We start from the raw sequence: 20,414 nt of genomic DNA on the forward strand, positions 1-20,414 counted from the left end.
TCTTGTCAGGCAGGAAGATAGCGAAGAAACAGCACCTGGGAGCAGCGCTGTGGTCGGTGGTGTTACTCAGTGGTGCCCACGTGGACAGAGACTGCATCCAGCAGCTTGAGCTCTGCACCCAAGAACCACCCCCACACCTTTTAATTAAGGGCTACACTGGGCACCTGTTAAGTGCAGAACACCGAATGCCAGGACAACTTGCGTAAGTGGTAGCAGTTCCTGACACCTGATACCTTGTCCCTGGTGTGGTTTCCCCTCCCGGCACTGGGATGCCCCATAACACCTAAGGCAGTTCAAACATGGCATCGGAACAGCCATTTGCTCCCTGGGGTTTCTTTAGAAACAGTTTGAAGAGCCTGGCAGAGCCTAATTCTTCATTGCATTCCTACCATGCATAGTAGGTCTGGGAGTGGAGTAAATGTGAAGCCAGCATTGGATGACTGAATACAAGAAGTTGGTCCATTAATGGATTTGGGCAGCTGACACTAGAGGATTTCCTCAGAATCTGTAAGAAATTTCTTGGATAATACATTGTGACTTGATAACTTCTTACATTTCAGATCGAGTCTCCAAGCTTTTCAGGAGCTTTTTCAGGAGCCTGGAACTGAACTCTTGGCTTCATGGAATGCCCCAGTAGGGTAGGTGGAGGGTCCCCACGTGGAAATATGTCTAGAGTGTAAGAAGTAAAGTGAGCCTGCTCTCCAGACCCCTGGTATTAGGACGGGAGAGGTGAAATGGCCATTTATAAATGAAGTAAGCCAAGTGTCTGAGTTTTAGAAGAAAAAAAATCCTCAGTGTGGATTAGATTAGGTTTTGTTTGGAAGATGGATTTTGTCAGTGCATTTTAAAAACAGAAGTCTGTTGCCATCCCCCTCTCCTTCCTTAGCCTAGGGTTTGGAGTTGATATTTGCAACATTTCAACCAGAATCTCTTGCCTGCTTTTTGGATAGAGTTGCCAAGCTGTCTTGGACAAATCAAACCAAATGGAGAAGTTTGTCTTAAATGTTAATGGTATTCATCACCACCATCATCATCATTTTTATTATAGCAGTTTCCGCTTTGGTATACACTGTAGGTGCTTGGAGCTTTTGTTTTTTGGTACCGGGGATCGAACACGGGACCTTGTGCTTTTGAGGCAGGCGGCAGAACCACTGAGCTAAATCCTGGCCCCCAGTGCTTGGAGCTTTTGCACATATAATCTCATGTAGTCCTTGCTGCTATTTTCCAGGTTGGAAAATCGAGGCTTGGTGACATTAAGTGGCTTGCCCAGTTGCCAAGGACTGAGCTCAATGAGTGAGTATATTTTGTTAGCTCTGCCAGGATCTGGCCTTCTTCAAACTGTTGCTAAAGAAACCCTAGGAGCAAATGGCTGTTTAGGTCCCATGTTTGAACTACCTTAGGTATTATGGGGTGTCCCAGTATGGGGAGGGCATACTCTGTCAGGGACAAGGTATCAGGTGTCAGAAACTGCCATGGCTTACACAAGTTATCCTGAAATTTGGTGTTCTGCACTTAATGCGTGCCCAGTGTACCCTTTAATTAAAAGGTGTGGGAGGCTGCTGGGTCAGGGGCAGGGCTCAGCCACCTTAAACCGTTCTTTGGGAGTCCGAAGGGTTTCCAGAGCTGTGGAGGTTGCTCTGTCCTCCCAGGTCAAACACCACTGGAGGTCTGAGGATGAGCCAGATGGTCTGGGGTTAGACTTTTGGACTGTTTTCCCAGAGAGGCTGGGATGGAATACGGCAGTGAGGATGGAGTTTGCAGGGCCTCTTCCTGAAGAAGGGCCTTGATCTTGGAGCATTTGGGCAGAGAGATAGCTGAGCAGGCATTCGGGGTGAAGGGAGTCACCTGAGGAGGGCTGCAGAGGCAGGTGGCTCAGGAGCGCCTGCCTCTGCCTGGGCACTTGTAGCCATGAAACATCCTTTCTACTGAGAAATGCAGTGAAGAAAAGGCACTTCTTCCAGCAGCATTGTGATCACGGTGAGTGCCAGGTAGAAATTTCCCTGCATGCCTTTTCCTCTCTTTCCTAGCACCTCGGCTGCTAAGATGTGTGGCAGCTGTATGTGGTGGTAGGATACTTCTTTTAGAATGTGGATTTTAGTTCTCACGGGTGGATTTTTCTGCTGTGTGACCTCAGGGCTGGCTCCGCATTTCTCTGTGCTTCCTGGGTCTCACCTGTCCGATAAGGAGGTTACCCCGGGTGATTTCTGTTGTGCACTTGTAGCTCTCAAAGGCTCCAGTGTGTGCTGTATCCATGAAGACACACAATCAGCAATGGAGAAATCCCTGACACATCGCACATTTGAACTGCATGCTAATGAGTGGAAAATTGTCTCTTGCCCCACAGGACATTTTGATTTAACTAGGACACACCTGACCCTGATCTGCTTATAGCCACAGAGAATCTGCTGTATGGCCCGAGGCCTCTGCCTGCCCTGGTCCCTCCTCACTATGGGTGGCAGTGCTCAAGTGGTACCCAGGAGGCAGCAGCCTAGAACATGGACATAGTGCTGGCTTGTGTCTTCCTCGAGACTGGAGCCCAGGCTGAGGTGGGCCTCTGCCCTGATCTGCAGTCTGGCCTGGCTGGGAGCAGGGGAGGAACAGGGCTGCGAGGCAGGGATGGAGTGTGAAGTGGGTGGGGAAGGAGGCCCTGAGATGACAAGCTCTGTGAGTCACTCAGCTGTCGGCTCCAGCTGGAGAGCACTGGGGAGCAGAGAGGGGTTTATGCACTGCCTTCTGCAGCAGGCTGGGAACCATCACTGACGTAGCATCAAGCTGCTCTCAGGGGTGGCACATCCTCCTGGGCAAGGGCACAGAGGAGTGGGCACAGCAGGGGCAGAGCTGAGCTGTGAGGCAGGGAGCAGTGGGGCTCAAGGCCCTCCCGTCCTGTACTCCGGGTCGGAGAGAGCACGCGTGAGTGCTCACTCTGTGCGGGCACTGGCCCTGACAGCGGTACTCAGAGTGAGACCCTGATGGTCTTCTCCATTTAAGGGTGATGGGTCTGAGGACCACAGAGGTTGAAGACTTTGTCCCAAGTCACCTAGCAGTGAAAAAACTGGGCAGAATTTGGCCTTGATCCTCTAGAGGCCCTGGACTTAATCACTGCTTTCTTGGTTCTCAACCTTGAACTTGCCTCAGCAGTGCCTAGAGGGCTGGCCCTGCCCCAGCATGTCTGATCCTCACCGGGCCTGGGTTGTGCGTTTCTAAAACGTTTCCAGGAGCCACTGATGCTGTGGTCCAGGACCATCATCTTCCTTACTCTCCTTCCTCCCCCCCGGGGCTGTCTTGCACCTGTACACTGAGTGTGAGACTTGGAATCTCCTACTAGTTCTCTCCTATTGACCCGTTAACTGGTTCCCACGAGTGCATCCTCCAGTTTGGTCCTGATTAGGTTTAGTTAGGGCTGATTGAGGAAAGACCAGCAGTGGATGACCTCTTGTCCCTGTTTCTGTTACGACCTCCTTTTATTTTTGATGATTTCCTGTTTTGAGTTGTGATGATGACTTGGTGCATAAAGGCTTTCAGGGATTCATTTTGGATTTTAATCCTTATCAATATAAAACCCTCTGCATTGCCTTATTTAAAGTCTTACTCTGATACCATTGCGTCCGGTCTGGTGCCTTTTCTCTCACTTGATCTTTGCCGACCTATTTGTGTCCTTTCTTGTCCTTTTAACCTCATCTTATCACAATGTTTAGGGTATGTTTCTTATAAAAAGTGTGCAATTTTATATTTATTTACCATGTATTATCCCATCTATTTTATAACACATATAATACATATACAACATTTTTTCTAATAACTAATACTTTTTGGCCTTTCTTCCTTTTTTTTATGTTTTGTTGCAGTCTCCTTTGTCTTTCTATAGTGGAGCATTTTAAAATCTCATTTTATACTTTTCTGTAGTACATTGAAATGTTAGCTCTACCTTTATTGCTTCAAAATTATTTGAAAATACTCTTCGGTCTTATTGGGCTAATGATTAATGTGCAGAGTAAAATAGCAGCTCTTGACCTCTTGCCATATAAGGTGACAACTTCTTCTTTTTGTTCCTCCACTCATAAAATATTGCAGTAATGCTTTTGTTATATAGACTGATATTTTAAACCTCTACCGTATTTTACATATATGTATATTTACGTTTTTATCTTTTCTTTAAGAAATTTTGGTTTCATTTTCACTTTGATTTGCAATCACAAATGTAATAATTATGTAATCCAATGGATTTTAGGGTTCATTGCCAGAACTGTATTGCCATGGCCATCTGTTAGTAAATTTTTTTGTTTTGATCAATGTCTCAATTATAAATGTGAAAAGCTTAACACCTATATAACTTTCTGGAACAACTGATTCTTACTTATTGGACTTTGTATCTTCTGATACAAATGGAACTGTGGCTCTGCTATTTAGTTTTGCAGAGGAGAAGTCAGATGCCAGCCTGAGTTTTCTTCCTTTTGCAGGTCCTCTGACATTTTCTGCTTGGATGCTTGTAATTTTACACCAGGTGGCTGGGGTGTAGCTCAGTAATGAGCACTTGCCTAGCATGTACAAGGCCTGGATTCAATCCATAGCACTGTAATAATAATAATAATAATAATAGTAATGATGATGATAATAATATTTCACTATGAAATGAAAGAAAAAAATATACATAGTAGTCGGTGAGCATTTTGACCTTCAAACATAGGCCCGCCTTCAGGTTTGAAAAGTGTCCTGGTACTTTCATCACTTTTCAGTACTGTTCTGTTCTCAGTTGGCTGCTTGTCCTCTGCATTCACCAGCCTTTTGTATAATCTACCATCTTAGACCTCCTACTCAGTCTTTTTTCAAGTCCCTTCTTCATTTTGAGGGCTGTGTCCTTGGCTTTTATGTTCAATAGTTGTTTTCCGGGTCTGAGGCAGTCTTTTGTGTTTTTCATCAGTGAATGCAGCCCTTGTTGGCCTGCAGATAAGGAAGGCCAGTTCTGCCCCAGTGTGGGTAAAACTCAGCTCTTGGACCTTCTACTGTGGCCCTGGGTGATGAAGCAGAGTCTCACATGATGCAGTGGCCTATGAGGCCAGGCTAGCGAGGTGCAGCCATCTGTAGTTCCGGCAGGGAGCTTAATCCCTGTGATCCTTCTCTGCACTTGATAAAGCCACTGCACTGTGTGCCAACTGTTTGCCTCTGGCTTGCTGTTTGCCTTGGCCATGGTGCCAGGTACACACTGTGCTGGGACTTGTCCTCCTTCCTGGAGCTGCCACCTGCTGTGTCAGGGACAAGCCCCTGCTTCTGAATGTACCTGCCATGTGATCTCTGGGGCTTCCCAGAGCCTGCTGACTAGGGCTGGCTGTTATGGATCCACTGGTCCAAAGGTCCCGGCTCCTTGCAGCTTTTCTGCCCAGTTCAGCTCGCCCTCCTGCACAGTCCTGCCTATCTAGGTAGCTCCCTGTCATTCTTTACAGGACCCATTTCCTATTTTCCCACCATTCTGCCCCTTCTTAGGGAGCGAGGCTGCCTGGAGGAGGGTCCTTGCATGTCCTCTGTCTCTTTCTGCCTCTGTCTCTCTGTCTCTCTCTTCTCTCTCTCTCTCTTTCTCTTGCATGCCTTTGCACTGAGCTACATCTCTGGCCCCTTTTTATTTATTATTATTATTATCATTTTTTAGTACCGGGGATTGAACTTGGGTCCTTGCGCCTGCAAGGCAGGTGGCAGAATCACTGAGCTAAATCCCTGGCCCCCCTTTTATTTTTTGAGAGGATCTTGTTAAGTTGCAAAGGCTGGGCTCAAACTTCTGATCTGCCTCAGCCTCCTACAGTGCTGGGTTACAGATGTACATCATTATGCCCAGCTGCCACTTCTCTTGCTGCATCACTAACTTTCTTCTTCTGAGGTTCTTACAGGTTTCTGGAACATGGATGGCCATGTCTCGGTTTCCTGTGCTCTTTCAGGGTTTCCGGGTTTGCTGTATTCCTTGAGTGACATCCTCAGACATCTGGGCAGGAAGGCATGGGACACCTGTGTTCACTGTGCCTGGTTTTCATAAATGGGCAGTTCTTTGTGAAGCCAGTTGCAAGACATTTGTCCTTCCACTGCCCATGTGGGGACCGGCGGGGACCAGCCACTCTTCCCTCCTCTTCTCTCCTGAGGGTTGCATCTTTCACTTCCTCTCTCACTCCTCTCCCACCTCAGATCCGAAGTCTCCTAGCAGAGGACTAGGGCCTCTGGATTTGAGATGGAGTGGGATGAGCCCTTGGAGCCTCATTTGACAACAATGTGATGACTCCATGACAACTCTGGCCCTGGTGACCTAAGTCAGGTTACACTTGGCTCTTTTTTAGATCAAGAGACTTTACAATAAAGAGCATGTGCTCTGCTAGCATTCCTTAGTTTTGAGACATCTGTCTGGGTTTCCTGGAACTCAGGAGTGGACGTGAGAAGGTGACATTGACTTGCTGTCAGGAAGTGCAAGCGGCAGGGTCAGAAATGCACTCCATGTGGGGTCTCGCTCACCCTCAAGGCCATCACTTGGCATATCACTTCTGACCCACCTGCTCTTGACTGTAGGTATGATCAGAACAGAGTTGCTATCAAGGCACTCAAAACTCCAGTCAATGATGTGTTGTGCAAACGGCCTTGCTTCCAGGCTCAGAAGGGTCCTCTTTGACTTTGGTTATTCACAAGTGACAGTTGACAGTAAAGCACTGGTTTGAATGGGAAAACTCATTAAGCAAGACAAGATTGAGGGGTTTTCCCAGTGAGACCAGGACAGAAACTAGCAGGGGGACATATTAGGGTGAGGGATGAGCTCCACCAGGGATTGTTCTGTGAGATGCTGCTTGCCCACATGGGGAACTTGGACCCTCTCATGCTCCTGGTCAGCAGGATAGATGGCAAAACCCTAGCAAGGCGAGGGAATTCAGGAGGAGCGAGGTTGGGGGTGAAGAAGGGCAGCTGTAGGCTCAGGGAGGGGAGGCTGTGTGTAGGGGTACGGAGAGTCCAACCTGAAGTGCCCTGGGACATGAGGCCAAGACATCCCTGCCGCAGTAGGAGTGGGAGATGTGTCCGCACTGGTATGAAGAAGACCTCAGGCTCCTGTCATCTTTTTGGCTGGGGAAAGTCACTCCACCTACTTGAACTTCAGTTCCCTTAGCTAGAAAACAGGACGTTCACAGCTCCTTCAGGGCAGCTGCGAAATCACAGGAGCAAATCAATATGGTGTGGCATCCTCTCTTCCGTGAAGGCTTCTCCTTCCAGAATGTTCTTTCTAACTGCCGTGAGCCGCTCGCTTATCTTGCAGACTCACCCATGGTGAAGAGTCTTGCTGAGAAGGGTGATGGGTGTGGGGGACTTTGCTTTCAGGGAGGCAGTAGGGATGGGTCTGGGGCCCTCTGCTTTCCCCACAGGACGAGGGGATGTCTGTCCCTGCTCTGCATGGGGCTGGTCCACACCGTGCCCCGGCACAGCCCAGCACCAGGGTGGTGACTGAGCCCTCGGTATCTGTGACTGTGACCTTATTTAGGAAACAGGATTTTTGCAGATGAGCAAGTTAAGATGAGGGCATGAGGGTGGGCCCTAATGCAGTATAACCGTGTCCTTATAAAAGGGGACATTTGGACACAGAGACAGACACATACAGGGAAGCCTGGCATGAGAAGGTGACTGCTGAGGTGGGTGCTGGCTTGGCAAGCTGCACTGTTGTGCTGCTCTGTTACAGTGGCCCTAGCAACCGAGGCACCGTTTCCCAGATCCTATTTTTCCACCTCCTGGAAAACTGCTGCCACTTGTGTCAAAGGACCACCTGTGTGACCCCTGCTTTTGTCATGTACCGGGATGACAAGGCTACCCCATCTAGGTGACAAAAGCTGATCTGTGAGTTGCGGAGGATCCAGGCAGCTCTTATGGGCTCATGCCTGCCTCTGGGGACTCCCTCTCTCTCCCTGCAACACGCCCACCCGGCCAGCCCGTGTCGAAACCTTCTGGGCTCTGGGAATATGTGTGCCAGGCAGTCAGGCCATCTCTTCTGCACACCCCTCATTAGAAATATCCCAAGCCCCGCTGTAACCTGAGGAAGGCCAGGCAGTGAAGAGGGGAACCTTAATACCGTATTGGGGAACTCAAGGTCTAGTTGATGAGATGCCCATAAGAATCAGAGGTTGCTTTTCAAAGTCCATTGCCATGTGGTGAGTTTCTTTGGATTAAAAGTCCTCTGCCGTGGTTACCTCGTTCTGAGTAGCACAACCAGGTGTCTGTTTATCCGCCCAGCCTAGTATTGTGATATTGTTGCTGTCATCTTTTGAATGTTTGACTCTGTCCTCATTATATTACTTACAGGCTCCCGGGAGCAGAGACCTCCCCTGTCTTGTTCACCTTGCACCAGGGAGGCATGCATTTGCACAGGGCCCACCTCCTTCAGCCCCGTGCAGTGGGTCTGTGTGGGTGTTTTAGCAGCATCACCCTCATTGTGCAGGAAGGAACCCCAGATTCCAAGGTGCGGGGATTGGTTCTTGTTTCACCAGTGGCAGAACTAGACACAGGGTCCCCTGCCACACAGTAGGCTCAGGAGAAATACAGTAGCTTGGTTGACCCCACATTCACCTTTAATGATCCCCTAATTATTCCCACAGGTGCCAGTCCATGTCCTCCCCGCCTCAGATCCTGTGCCTTTGGCGACAAGGCTGTGTCCCTTCCTTGCAGCCCCTGGGCTCCCAGCTCTGGGTTCTGCATGCACCCCTCCCAGTGCACCTGTGTTGATTGATTGGCATGGTGTTAAACGTTTGGCTTTTTGTAGGCAACTCTAGGAGGGTGATGAGCTTTACAGATCTGCCTGGTGCCTAATATTGAACCACATATAATTCACTCATATGCATGTCTGAAGCAGACTTGCATTTTCCCCATGTCCTCCCTCTAGCCTGTGTGCTTGATGCCATAAGATTCTAGACTTTCACTGTATGCTGGGCCTGCTCTGGCTGGGCAGGACCAGATTCCTGATCTTTGGGCCTTGAGTCCCTCTGGGCAGCTTATTGCCATCCTAACTCTAGCCCTGGCCCTCCCTGAAGCTTCTCCGAGTGTTCTGCTGCTTTCCTAGCAAGGTACCTGCCTGGGGGTGGGGGTAGGGAAGGTGTGATGAGTGAGGGGTGCCCTGGCAGTGTTGTTTAATGGGCCCAGTGCAGTGCCAGAACTGTGGGAAATAGGAAGACGTGAATTTGCAGAGACAAGACAAGGAGCAGAGGAGGGTTAATAAACTCACACTTGTGTTCAACTGCTCGGTTCCAGCCTGCACCTTGGAGCTTGACCTTAGCTGAATGATTTTTCTTCTCTAAGCTTGATTGCTTTGTAAATATTCACAGAATCTTGCAAGCATCAAATAAGATAATGCATGCAGAATGCTTTAGCATAGTACATGGTGTGTTGTAGGCGTCTGATGACTCCTTATTGTAAACAGTCTAGTGCCTCACCTCCGCTGCCCTGACAGGAGGGATCACATGCACAGGGCCTGTTGTGTGCCAGGAACCTGCAAGGGGCTTCATAAGTGTTTACCCACCTACTCTCCATAGATTCCCCCTGAAAGATAGACACATATAATGGTTATAAGGAACTTGCTAGAAGTTCCAAGGTGCTGCACTAGTGTTTGATCCAGACAGTCTGGTCCCTTGTCTGCCCCTTTAGCCACCTTGCTACCTGGCCTTGCTTAGATACCAACCTACAAGAAAGCCTTGGTTAGCTTCCCCGTGCCTCAGTTCCTCATCTTTAAAATCAGGATGATAAGAGTACCACCTAGGAGCCTCAAGAGAATTCCTAAAGCTTTGGAAAAGGCTTCAGATGATGCCTGGCACATCCTAAGCACCTAGTGATTGGGAACAGCTTGAATACAAGCTATAGGATGAGGCAGGCTGCGGGGTGGTCCAGCTCTTTTATTTAATTTTTAAAATTTATTGATGTATTAACTCTGCATACTTTGATCAAATCAGGGTAGTTACCGTATCTGTCACCTTCAACACCTATCATTTCTTTGTTGTAAGAATATTCAAAATTCCTCTTCTAGCTATTTGAAATACACAATGTGTTATTGTTCTCTGCAGTCACCCTACTGTGCTGTAGAGTACCAAACACGGTCAACAGGTACAGTGTCGCAGTGTTTTTATAACAGGGATTTAGCGTGTGGAGCTCAGCAGAGCTGGGTTGCGAGAGGGGTGTGTTCCAAGTGGGGGATCGCTTGGCAGGGGGAGAAGCTGGGAAACCGGACAGCCTGAGATCAGCAGGCAAGGAGCAGAGAGCCTGTCTGAAAGTGTGGTGTTGGAGATTGATCACTAAGGACTTTCACTGGCAGTGTGGGTTTTAACGTGCACCATGGGGTAGGCCCTGAGGCTTGTCACAAGCAGGTTGTCTGTCACAGACCAGAGGGGCTGCAGCCCATCTCTGGAGACCAAGGCGGCAGCCTCAAGGAGAGATGTGCCAAGGTCCCCGAGAGGTTCAGCCGTCCCCTCTATCTGAATTGGGCACGGGATATCCCAAGAGGCTGGCACTTGGCCCTGGACACATCCAGGGTTACTGCCTTTCAGGTGCTGTTTGTATCAAATGCCTGTCACATATGGGACATTAAAAATAGGCTGGTGGCTAATAGCATTTCCCAAAATAACTGCTTAAAAAGTACTTTGCTGGGGTGAGTGGCTACTAAAATTAGACTCACTGGTGGTGGCGCTTGTGTGTGTGTGTATGTGTGTGTTTGTGGTTTTTAAACCTGCTCCCCCTCCATTCAGCCATTCTGTTGTCCCTGTGCTCCCTTTTGCTCTGTGGTCCCTCTTGTCATTGCTGGGTGTCTTGTAGTGGTGTCTGCTGGGTCAACCATGGTGCCCTCTTCTACCTAGGTCCTTGGCACATTGGAGCTGCTGCCCTACATCTCCCTGTTGCCCTGCTCTGAGGAGCAGAATTTTGAAGAATCTTGGAGGGTGGGGTGGCCTCATTTTGGCGGTGGCCTCATTCCTTGGTATGCCAGGTAATAATAGCATGCCGTGGGAGGGATCTCGTTCAGCATACTGTCCAAGGAGGAAACTGGGCCACAGAACAGCGTGGGAGCCCCACTCAAGGTGACCCAGTAACTGAAGGTATGGGCACCCGATTCCTTGGGCCCTCTTTCCATATTGGGAGTTCTGGAAATTCTTCCAGGGTGGCCTTGGGCCAGTCCTTTGGGCCACAGGGCAACTGGGTCACTTCAATTCAATCCTCAAAGGGAAGACTGAATTTAAAGAGTAAGTTAGAAAACACTGTGAGTCAGCACTTGGGGGAATTTAGGGCCAACAAAACCTGAAGGCCAGAGATGGTTCTTTCTTAGTTAATGGCTTGTATTGCAAGCGATGGACCTCAGTGTCTCTACCTTTGAGATGGTGGAACATTCTGGGATTCATTTTGTGGAAGTTATTGAGTGAGTGCCTGCTCTGGGCCTGACTCTGCAGGAGGTCCTGGAGTTTCAGAAAGTGGTTAAGGTAAAAGCAGAGTCAAGAAACATTTACAAGCCAGCATGTTGTATGCACGCTGTTCTCCAACATAGGAAAGTTTGACTTAATGATTTTTTTTAACTTTATGATGGTGGGAAAGTGATTCAAATTCATTGGACACTGTACTCTGAGTTTTGAATTTGGATCTTTTCCTAGGCTTTCCATATACACTAGACCTGGAAGATTTAGAATTTCTCTTGATGCTGGGCAGCAGCAGTGAGCCACAGCTCCTAGTCAGCAGTTGAAGCCCTTTGTCCAGCAACTAATTTAGTTCAATGCTTCAAGCTTCAGAAACTCTTTAGGCCCAGGTACTTCCAGCTGTGTGTGTGTATGTCTGTGTGTCTGTGTGTCTGTGTGTGTGATTAGGTACTGCATACAGCCACTCTGTTGTCCGCGTTCAGTACAGTATTCAGTAAGTTTCATGAGATCTCTAACACTTTATGATGCAATAGGGTTTCTGTTTGGTGATCTTGTCCCATTTGGTCCAGACAGTTCTCTGTGATGGCAGCCGTTTTGTGCATTGCACAGGCTCTAAGCATGTTTATGGTCAGCTGGACTAACTTAGGATGCAGTAAGTGCATTTTGACTTACAATATTTTCAAGTTATGATGGGTTTCTCAGGACGTAACCCCATCATAAGTTGAGGAGCATCTGAGTGTGGCTTCCCCACGAGGCCTGGGGTTCTGGTGGCTCCAGGTGAGAAAGGCATCTTTAGCACATCGCCTTGGTCATTATGCCTGCTGGCCTATATTGTTCCAAGAGTGTCATGGAGGATAGCCTATGCGTTTTCACCAGGACAGAGGCCTAGGGGTCTCCCCATTCCCCACAAGAGCTGAACATAGATGGGAAGTTTCTATAGCAGAAAGAGTACAAGCTCTGGAGTCAGGCCGACTCTGTGACCTTAGGCATATTCAAAACTCTCTGAACCTGTTTTATTTTTTAATGAGAAAAATACAAAATTTCATAACAGAATAGGAAGAGAATAACAATAGTTAATACACTGTGTATCATTATCTTCAAAGTAGTTACTCAGAATACAAGATTCTTACAAAGAAGAAACAGATAATAACACAAAGCTTTCTTTTCAATGAACTAAGATAAACTAGTAGTATAAATGAAACAAATCAACTGTTTTTAAAAAGTGCTAAATGCAGATAGGCACAGCAGCAACCTCTTAGGGCTGTTGAGGGCACTAAATGATGTAACAGATCCAAAGTACAAAGCATGTGCATAGCAGGTATAGCGCCCTACACATGGTAGTAGAATAAGAATAATAATGTTAAACTAATAGAAGCTGGGTTTGCCTGATAACCAATAAACCATTGCCTGTAGTTAGGATAATGTTCATTTTGCTTTTGAGTATTATTAAGTAATAGCCCTCTCTAAGGGCTTCGAAGAACAAGAGCTCCATGTGGGAAGCTGGTGAGGCCAATCTCTGAGTGTGAGGAGGATGAGGCAAGTGAGCGTGGTAGTCTTATTTTATTTTATTTTGTTTGGTGCCGGGGATCGAACTCAGGTCCTTGCGCTTGTGCAGCAGGTGGCGAAACCACTGAGCTAAATCCCTGGCCTGAGAATGGTAGTTTTAAAAGGTGACACGCATCAAATCTTAGTAATTCACATCCTGTTTTGGGTTCATTATGGGAATTACATATTCAGGGAGAATCGTTCTCACAAACCCATGTGCAGACATCAGGACGTGTGGCATTTACCCAGTGGTTCCTAACCAGGTGTGATTTTGTCCCCCACGAGACATCTGGCACCACTTGGATGGGTGCTACTGGCATCTGCTGCTCAGTGTCCTGCAATGCACAGGACAGCTGCCATCACAGAGAACTGTCTGGACCAAAGCATCAGTGGTGCGGGATCAAGAGAAATTCTACCCAAACCTGAAGGTGAGGGAAGGGATCCCTGAAGGCGGGGCCTGACTTGCTAAGGTCAGAAAGCACCTCTGAGTCAGAACTGGAATGGAAAGTTGAATCTGGTGAGCAGATCCAGGTCTTCTCCTAATGTACTTGGGTGTCTTGGCTCATTATGCAAAGAAAATCAACTTTCATCACATTAGAGGCTTTTCCCTCTTGTGACATCCTAAGTTCTGCTTTGGGAAGTCTGGGTTTCCCTATTCTGGGCTTTCTGATTGATATGATACAGTTAGTAGATTTAGCAAATGAAAGCAAAGTTAGCAAGGTGAAATTTTTTGTTGCTGTTTTTTCTTGAAGGATCTCTTAAGCAATATTTGGGATATTCTTATGCTAAAATTTTATTTCTTGTTTATTCTCAAATTCAAATATAGCTGGCATCCTGGTTTTTATCTGGCAACACTGTAATTTCTACCATACCCTGTGTTGGGGTTGCATCTAGATGTATCACCCCCAAAGCCTCAGGCAGCCGGCGGTGAGGAATTTTGAAGGTGGCTGGATTAGGGTGTGTGAGTGTGGATGAAGCGTATGCTACTGGGATATGGGTGGCACCAATCAATAGGCTTGGAGCCAGGATGGAATATAAAGGGACAGAAAGAAGGCAGATTTGTGCCTGCTCCTTTCTGATGCCACCTTCTGCCTGCCTTGTCATGAACTGTTTCTCCTCTGTGACGCCCCTCTGCCGTGCCGCCCTGCCTTGGAGCCAGCTGTCTAGCGACCGAAACCTCTACAAACTCTGAGCTGAAATAAACCTTTCCCCCTTTGAGTTGTGGGTGTCAGGTATTTTGTTTCAGCAGCAAGAAAAGTAAATAAGACAACCTGAGACCTCTGCAGGTGTTGGGCCCTATGGTCCCTGTTTGCAGGGGTGAAGCAAGCGAGTAGTGCTGAGGAATGGGCAGGTGCCCCAGCCCTGGCTCACAGGGGCCTGTGGGAGGGGCTGGCCGTCCACACTGGGCTAAAGGGCCTGTGAGTTGAGAGGGTGGTGAGCTGTCTCTGTTTATAGCTGGAGAGCAGTTCAGGTGAAGAGTCAGCAGGTGACCCAGGTCCCTGGAATACCAGTCCCAGTGGACGTCATGACGTCATGGGACGTCATGCCCAGTGAGGGGCAGAGTGTCCTCTTTCCCCTGCTGGCTTCCTCTTCCTCTTACTGGATGTGGCTGCCGGGCGGAGGTACCCCTGGCCATAGCACCTTCCAGGCTGGGTGTGGTCCCCACATTGTTCCTCAGCTCTAGGGCTGGGGGAGATGACAGGGTGGAGGAGTGCACCCAGCCAGCTACCCTGCACAGGGCTGGCCCCTGCTGGCTGCTGCACCCCTTCAGCCTCACCTTGTCTTGGCCCCCTCGACACCTGCTTCTTCACCAGCCCAGATGCCAGACTTCAGAGCCATCAGCAGTGTCTCCCAGGGTCAGGACGCTGACCCCCTTCCCAGAGCAGCTTCCTCCCAGCGAGCTCATGTCTACAGCCACTCCTGAAGGCGAGTCAGCAGGCACGGCCTCAGCTTTGAGGGTGTTTAGGGTGACTGCTTGACAGATGCACCATGTTGCCTCCCATCTTGTGGCCATCCAGAGGGCACCTGATGACCAGTGGCTGGCGACACCTGCCCTCAACTGGGTGCGTGCTCAGTAAGTGCAGGTTGAATGGATACATAAAAGAGTTGCATATAATACAGAAAGAGTCTGATGGTAAAGGCTGAAGGCACTGGTACCCAAACTTGAGTGGGCTTCAGCATCATCGGGAGACCTTGCTGAATCACAGATGACCAACCAGGCCTCACAACTCTTGACTCCACAGGTCTGGGGTAGGGACCAAGGTTCAGCATGTCTAACAGCTTCCCAGGTCTGCTGCTGGCCTAGTGCAGAACTTTGAGAACCACTGGCTTAAGTTATTGCCCTTTTCCAAATGTCTTGCATTTCAATTTTGCTTTTATTTTTAAAATTCTTTTTGGTACCTGGGATCGAACTCGGGTCCTTCCTCTTGTGAGGCAGGCAGCAGAACCCTGAGCTAAATCCCCGGCCCCTAATTTTGCTTTTATGAAAATATTCATTAACAAATTTAAAATATCATCATGGAATACCTGCCGTGTCCTGTGTACCATATTTGGGGGCTAACAAGCTATCGGTGGCCTCAAGGAATTCATAGTCTAGTACTGCACACTGGAAGTGATCTATGCCTAATATAACCGTTTCTGCTGGGGTATTGTGTCGAAGGTGCTGCAGGGGTGTGGGGAAAGGGCAGCGAGGAGAATCTTTTGGAGGTTAGTGTGACAGTGGCTTTCTCTCTCTCTCTGGTTACCGCACATCTGTGTGGCTTGTCTTCCCAGTTGGCCTGTGAGATCCCTAAGGGCAGAGTCATCCAGCTGCATTGGAGTCCAGTCTCTGGGCCGGTCCATCGTGTTTCGATTGTACTCTAGTTCTGAGGACATAGCCGGCTAATGTATATGTGTGTGTGTGTGTGTGTGTGTGTGTGTGTATGCATGTTCATACATTATGTGTGTCTTAGTCACATTCCTTGTCCCTGGGACAAAACACACCTAAGGCCTGCAACTTAAAGAAGTTTGTTTTGGCTCATGGTTTTAGTCTATGGTTGTTTGGCTCCAAAGAAGAAACAGCATGGCAGAGGGGCACGGTGGAAGAAAAAGCTGCTCCTATCATGGTGGCATGGTGACCAGAGAGCAGAGAATTAAGTGAGGAGTTAGAGAAGGAGGCAAACCCTTCCGGGCCACACCCCCAGTGGCCCCTTCTGACCAGAGCCTGTCTCCTAGCAACAAGCCAGCTATAAGTCCCCGTCATCCAGTCACCTTCCAGAAGCCCCGCCTGTGAGCACATGTGGCTCTTGGGGGACATCTAGATATAAACCCTAAGATTGTGTGTATGTGTACATATATGTCATGTTTCCAGAGGACATATATATCCTCAGTTCTGGGAACATAGCAGGTAACAAAAATGTATAGGAATGTACTGTGTATTTATGTACATATATGTAATATGTGTATGTATACACACATTTTACTCAAAGGAAAGATGTTGGTTTCAAAGAAGTGAATGTCTACTGGTGGAATTTCAGGCCCAGGTGTGTGAGGGTCTCGCTGACTTGAATTCTGTTATAGTTTCCGTGAAGATCTGAGGGAGACCAGGTTAAGCAGAAGACTCTCTTCCTATCCCTCCCATCACCTTGGCCTCTGAGATTTTGGGGAACACTGCTGACATTTCACCTAGGGGGATTCTGGGGCCCTGCCTTGCTTCAGGAAGCTCATTTTCAAGAGCCCTAAGTGGTCGTAAGCTAATCCTTAGCCAGGGACTTCTCAGGGACCAGGGGAAGGAGGCCTGTGAACCTTTTTTTCTTCCATACATGGGGGCAGAGAGCTCCATCTGGAAAGGAGGTGTCTCCTTGTTCTGGCCAGTGCTGAGAGCAACGTGGGGCTCGGTCTGGGGCCAGGGCTGGCCTTCATTGAGTTCCTTGCTTATGTCCTTGCTGTCGCCTCCTGAGTGACAGACAGGAGAACTAAGCTCGCTGTACCTGTCATTAATGACAGAAGTATCCAGAACAGCTCAGGCCTTTGCAGAGCTCACTGCCTGCAGAGCCCTGCCCTTTGGAGACACCGCAGGTTCAGTGGCAGGGTGAAAAGGGTCAAGGGAGGTCAAGAATGATCAAGATTTATGGAACATGAGCTCTCAGATGTGGGTTCAAAGCATTCTGTGTTCTGTACTTTAATCTTTTTTTTTTTTTTTTTTTTGGTACCAGGGAATCAAACTCAGGACCTTGCGAGGCAGGCAGCAGAACCACTGAGCTAAATCCCTGGCCCTACTTTATTTAATCTTCAGAACAACCCTGTGGAAGTTAGGTAGAAATGGACCCATTTTACAGAAAAGAATACTGAGGCTGTAGAATTTGAGCAGCTGCCCCAGTGTCACTCCAGAAATAATGAGTAGCAGGAGCCTGGATCCCAACAGGAAGACTCCAGAGCTTGTGTCCTTCCCTCTGTGGCTCTGCTCTAATTGACCACAGTTGGAGGTGGGAGGAGGATACAGGTGAGCTGAGGAAGGAAGAATTTGGTTCATGCCCAGTCAGCCACCTCTGGCATCTGGGCTTCTTCCAGAACTGTCACCCTGGCTGCTGCAGTCTGTGTGATGCCCTCTTTCCAACTTCCGGTGTGATCTGATATTGACATGTCACTTACTAAATGGCTTGTTGATATTATTATCTCAGTGGGATTGCAACACCCTTGAGAGCAGTGCTGACATCAGAGTACCCTCCTGCCCCCAGGACAGTCTAAAGTAGGGTCAGGGTAGGGCTGACAAACACTCAGACTCACCCGGAGCCACACCTAAGGGGACTGACTGTCCAAGTTTTCCTGAGACTGTCCTTGTTTCAGCACTGAAAGTCTGGCATCCTGGGGGCACCCCTTAGTCCTGGCCAGGGTGGGCCAGCTGTTCATTCTGTACCTCATTTGACAGGCAGAAATGCTGCTGTCTGGGGAGGCAGTGCTTAGGCCCCGTCTAAGACATGACTACTGGTGGAGGCTGAGCCCGGGGCCCGTTCTCTGCCTCCTGACCCAGTGTCTTGTCCTCCCACTGCCTCTGGAAGTGAGAGTTTGATTTCTTGCTCTCTACCTTTAAGTCACAGATTTTTGTAGGTAGCTGCTGTCTTTGTGGGCATCTCGATGCTTCTATTTTCTTTTGGCGAAATGAACCCCTCAATCACGAAGCTTTGGCTGAAAACTCATGCTCAGGCTGGGTTGGGCAGTGCTTGGGGGATTCTTAGGGTAGGGGGCAGCAGATTCCCTCTAGGGTCTTTGAGTCAGCAGAAAGGAATAGCTTTTCCTGAACTCCAGAGCCCAGTGATTTCTCAGGTGCCACCTTGTCAACCTGCAGAAGAAAGGGAGCGCTTGACAACTTCTCATGGCTAGATCTCAACATGGGAGCACTGAATGCTAGACCAGCAGTCTCCTGTGGTCCCAAGGACTACAGGAAGAAAACATTAAATTTCTATTTCTGTTTCCTATTCTCCTGTCAAATGAGTCTTTCTGGGAACATTTGATCACGTGGGTACTATTGGCACAGTATGACAAACGGGGGACACACATAGACACAGGTAGGGTGCACATTATCCGGGCTGCTCAATCAGAAGTGCTCCCCATGTTTCCAGCTCTATATTTTAATGGTAATTAGATGGCTTTGCTGGAGAATGGATATTAGAATCACTTTCAGAAAGAGAGAATGAATTTTAGTATAAATTGGCTTAGCATATCTCTGGATTGACGTGGAAGCACTGCTAGTGATGTGTAGGTGTCATGGGCTGTGTGGGCCCGATTTAGGGGAGTGTCCTGTGTACCCAGGAGGCAGCTTCCCCAGCCGTGGTTTGCATGTCATGTTCACCTCCTTCTGTACCAGGGTGTTCACATTGACTGGTAGCTGACAGGGGTGGGATAGGTAGGACAGAGATTCTCCCAGCGTGGTCCCCACACAAGCAGTGTGAACATTACCTGGGAAATTGCTGGCAATGCAGAGTCAGGTCACTGAGTCAGAGACTCTGGGGGTGGAGCCCAGCATGCCTGTCTGCACCCTTCTTCCAGGGTTCATGAGCAAGATGCAACCATGGTTAGGAGTGTAGGGTTTGAGTCCCAGCTCTGTCTCCACTGCTTCTGTGGCCCATGGCAAGCTTCTAGGGCCCTGAGCCTTGATTTCCTCAAGTGACAGAGGAGGGTTATCACAGCTCTCTGTTGCCTTACTTTGAGCGTCAAAGTAGGAGATAACTGGTGTAAAGTGCTTAGTGCCATGCTGAGCACAGAGGAGGTACCTGATACCAACTTCAGTGGCTTCTGTAAACAAGAGGCCCCCGAACATCTGATTTCTCTGTTGTTCTCTCTCTGGCTCAGTAACCCTGGGCATGTTGGTCTCCTTGCCAGCTAGTAGGATTGAATAAGAAGGCGTGCACAAAGTTTAGTGTCCTTTGAAAAAAATGTCTCAAATATGAGACATTTCTGGTTATTTGTTGAAGTTGTTCTTACTTTGTCCTCTCTAGAAAACACTTTCTCTTCACCCAAATAGTAAATGAGAGAGGAGAGAAAAGCAGAATGGTGATTGCACCAGGCAGGACCTCAGGCCTAGACCCCAGGAACTCTCTTGCCCCATGAATCACTGTGTTTTTTCTCTGGTGTTTCCATTCCCTTCTGCCTCAGTCCTTTTAGGCTGGATCCTGGGCTCAGCTTACTTCTCCTGTGGTCTGATGTGGATCCCTTATTAAAATGTCATCTGCAAGTGGGTGTCACCCTGTCTGGTTTCCCAGATGAGGACAGGGTAGGGATGGTGACAGTTCATTGTGTCCTTTTGCCATTATGATAATTACTCCCAAAGTGGTGCCAACACATCAAATAAATGGCCTCCTCTCCTTCAGTGTTTCAGTGCTGATTTTGCAGCATGAATTGTCCCAGTGCAGAGATAAGCTTGGCTCATAATTTCACCAGATTCTTAAGTGAGAAAAATGGGTAAACAGCTTTCCACTCTCACTCTTGCCGTGGTGGGGTCCAGCCGCCACACGGCCATCTCCAAGGAGCTGCTGAAGGTTGCAGTCTGGCCCTGCCAGTCCTGAGGGCCTAGCGAGGTATCTGCAGGGCAGAGGGGTGCAGAGATAGGGGAACGAGCGCCCCTCTGCCCTGCTCTTTCTCCTCAGGATGCAGGAGCCCCTCTCTGGAAGAAGCGCCCATTGCTTCCTCCTTGGCACCTGCTGCTCAGGCCACTCACAGATGAAATGAACACTTGTGTCACCAACGTGTCTCCTTACAAGAGACTGATGAATAAGGACAGCAGGAAAAATGCTTTGCCGACAAATTGCCGGGATATCCCTCCCTGGAAGAGGAGATAAGAATGAGGAGCGGGGAGATTTCTGATGTGTATCAGGGATGCAGGCAGGCAGTTCCCAGGGAATGAATACAGGACTCTGCTGATCTCCTCTCCTGACCCCTCGAGATGCCAGAGAAACTGTTTGGGTACCAGTCTGACTCTTCGAGACCAGTTCTTCTGTGGTAGGAAGA

General features: G+C 48.6%; 1 protein-coding gene across 31 annotated transcripts in view; it reads left to right on the forward strand.

Moving 5' to 3' along the window:
* Kcnma1 (potassium calcium-activated channel subfamily M alpha 1) overlaps positions 1 to 20,414 on the forward strand; it is a 732,631-nt gene that overhangs the window by 124,728 nt on the left and 587,489 nt on the right. Inside the window, exon 1 of one of the 31 annotated variants that reach the window (XM_087185369.1) lies at positions 1,232 to 1,293. The exons of 29 other annotated variants lie outside the window; for them this stretch is intronic. The gene's annotated coding sequence lies outside the window, so the exon portion shown is untranslated. Of the gene's footprint in view, positions 1 to 1,231; positions 1,294 to 1,519; positions 1,978 to 20,414 lie in introns of those variants that run through there. One more of the 31 variants, XM_087185370.1, reaches the window with a different exon arrangement.

This window comes from Heterocephalus glaber, unplaced genomic scaffold (assembly GCF_053883595.1).
Source record: "Heterocephalus glaber isolate CG9 unplaced genomic scaffold, H.glaber_assembly_v1.0 deba00001497, whole genome shotgun sequence".
In the NCBI taxonomy this organism is placed as follows: domain Eukaryota; kingdom Metazoa; phylum Chordata; class Mammalia; order Rodentia; family Bathyergidae; genus Heterocephalus; species Heterocephalus glaber.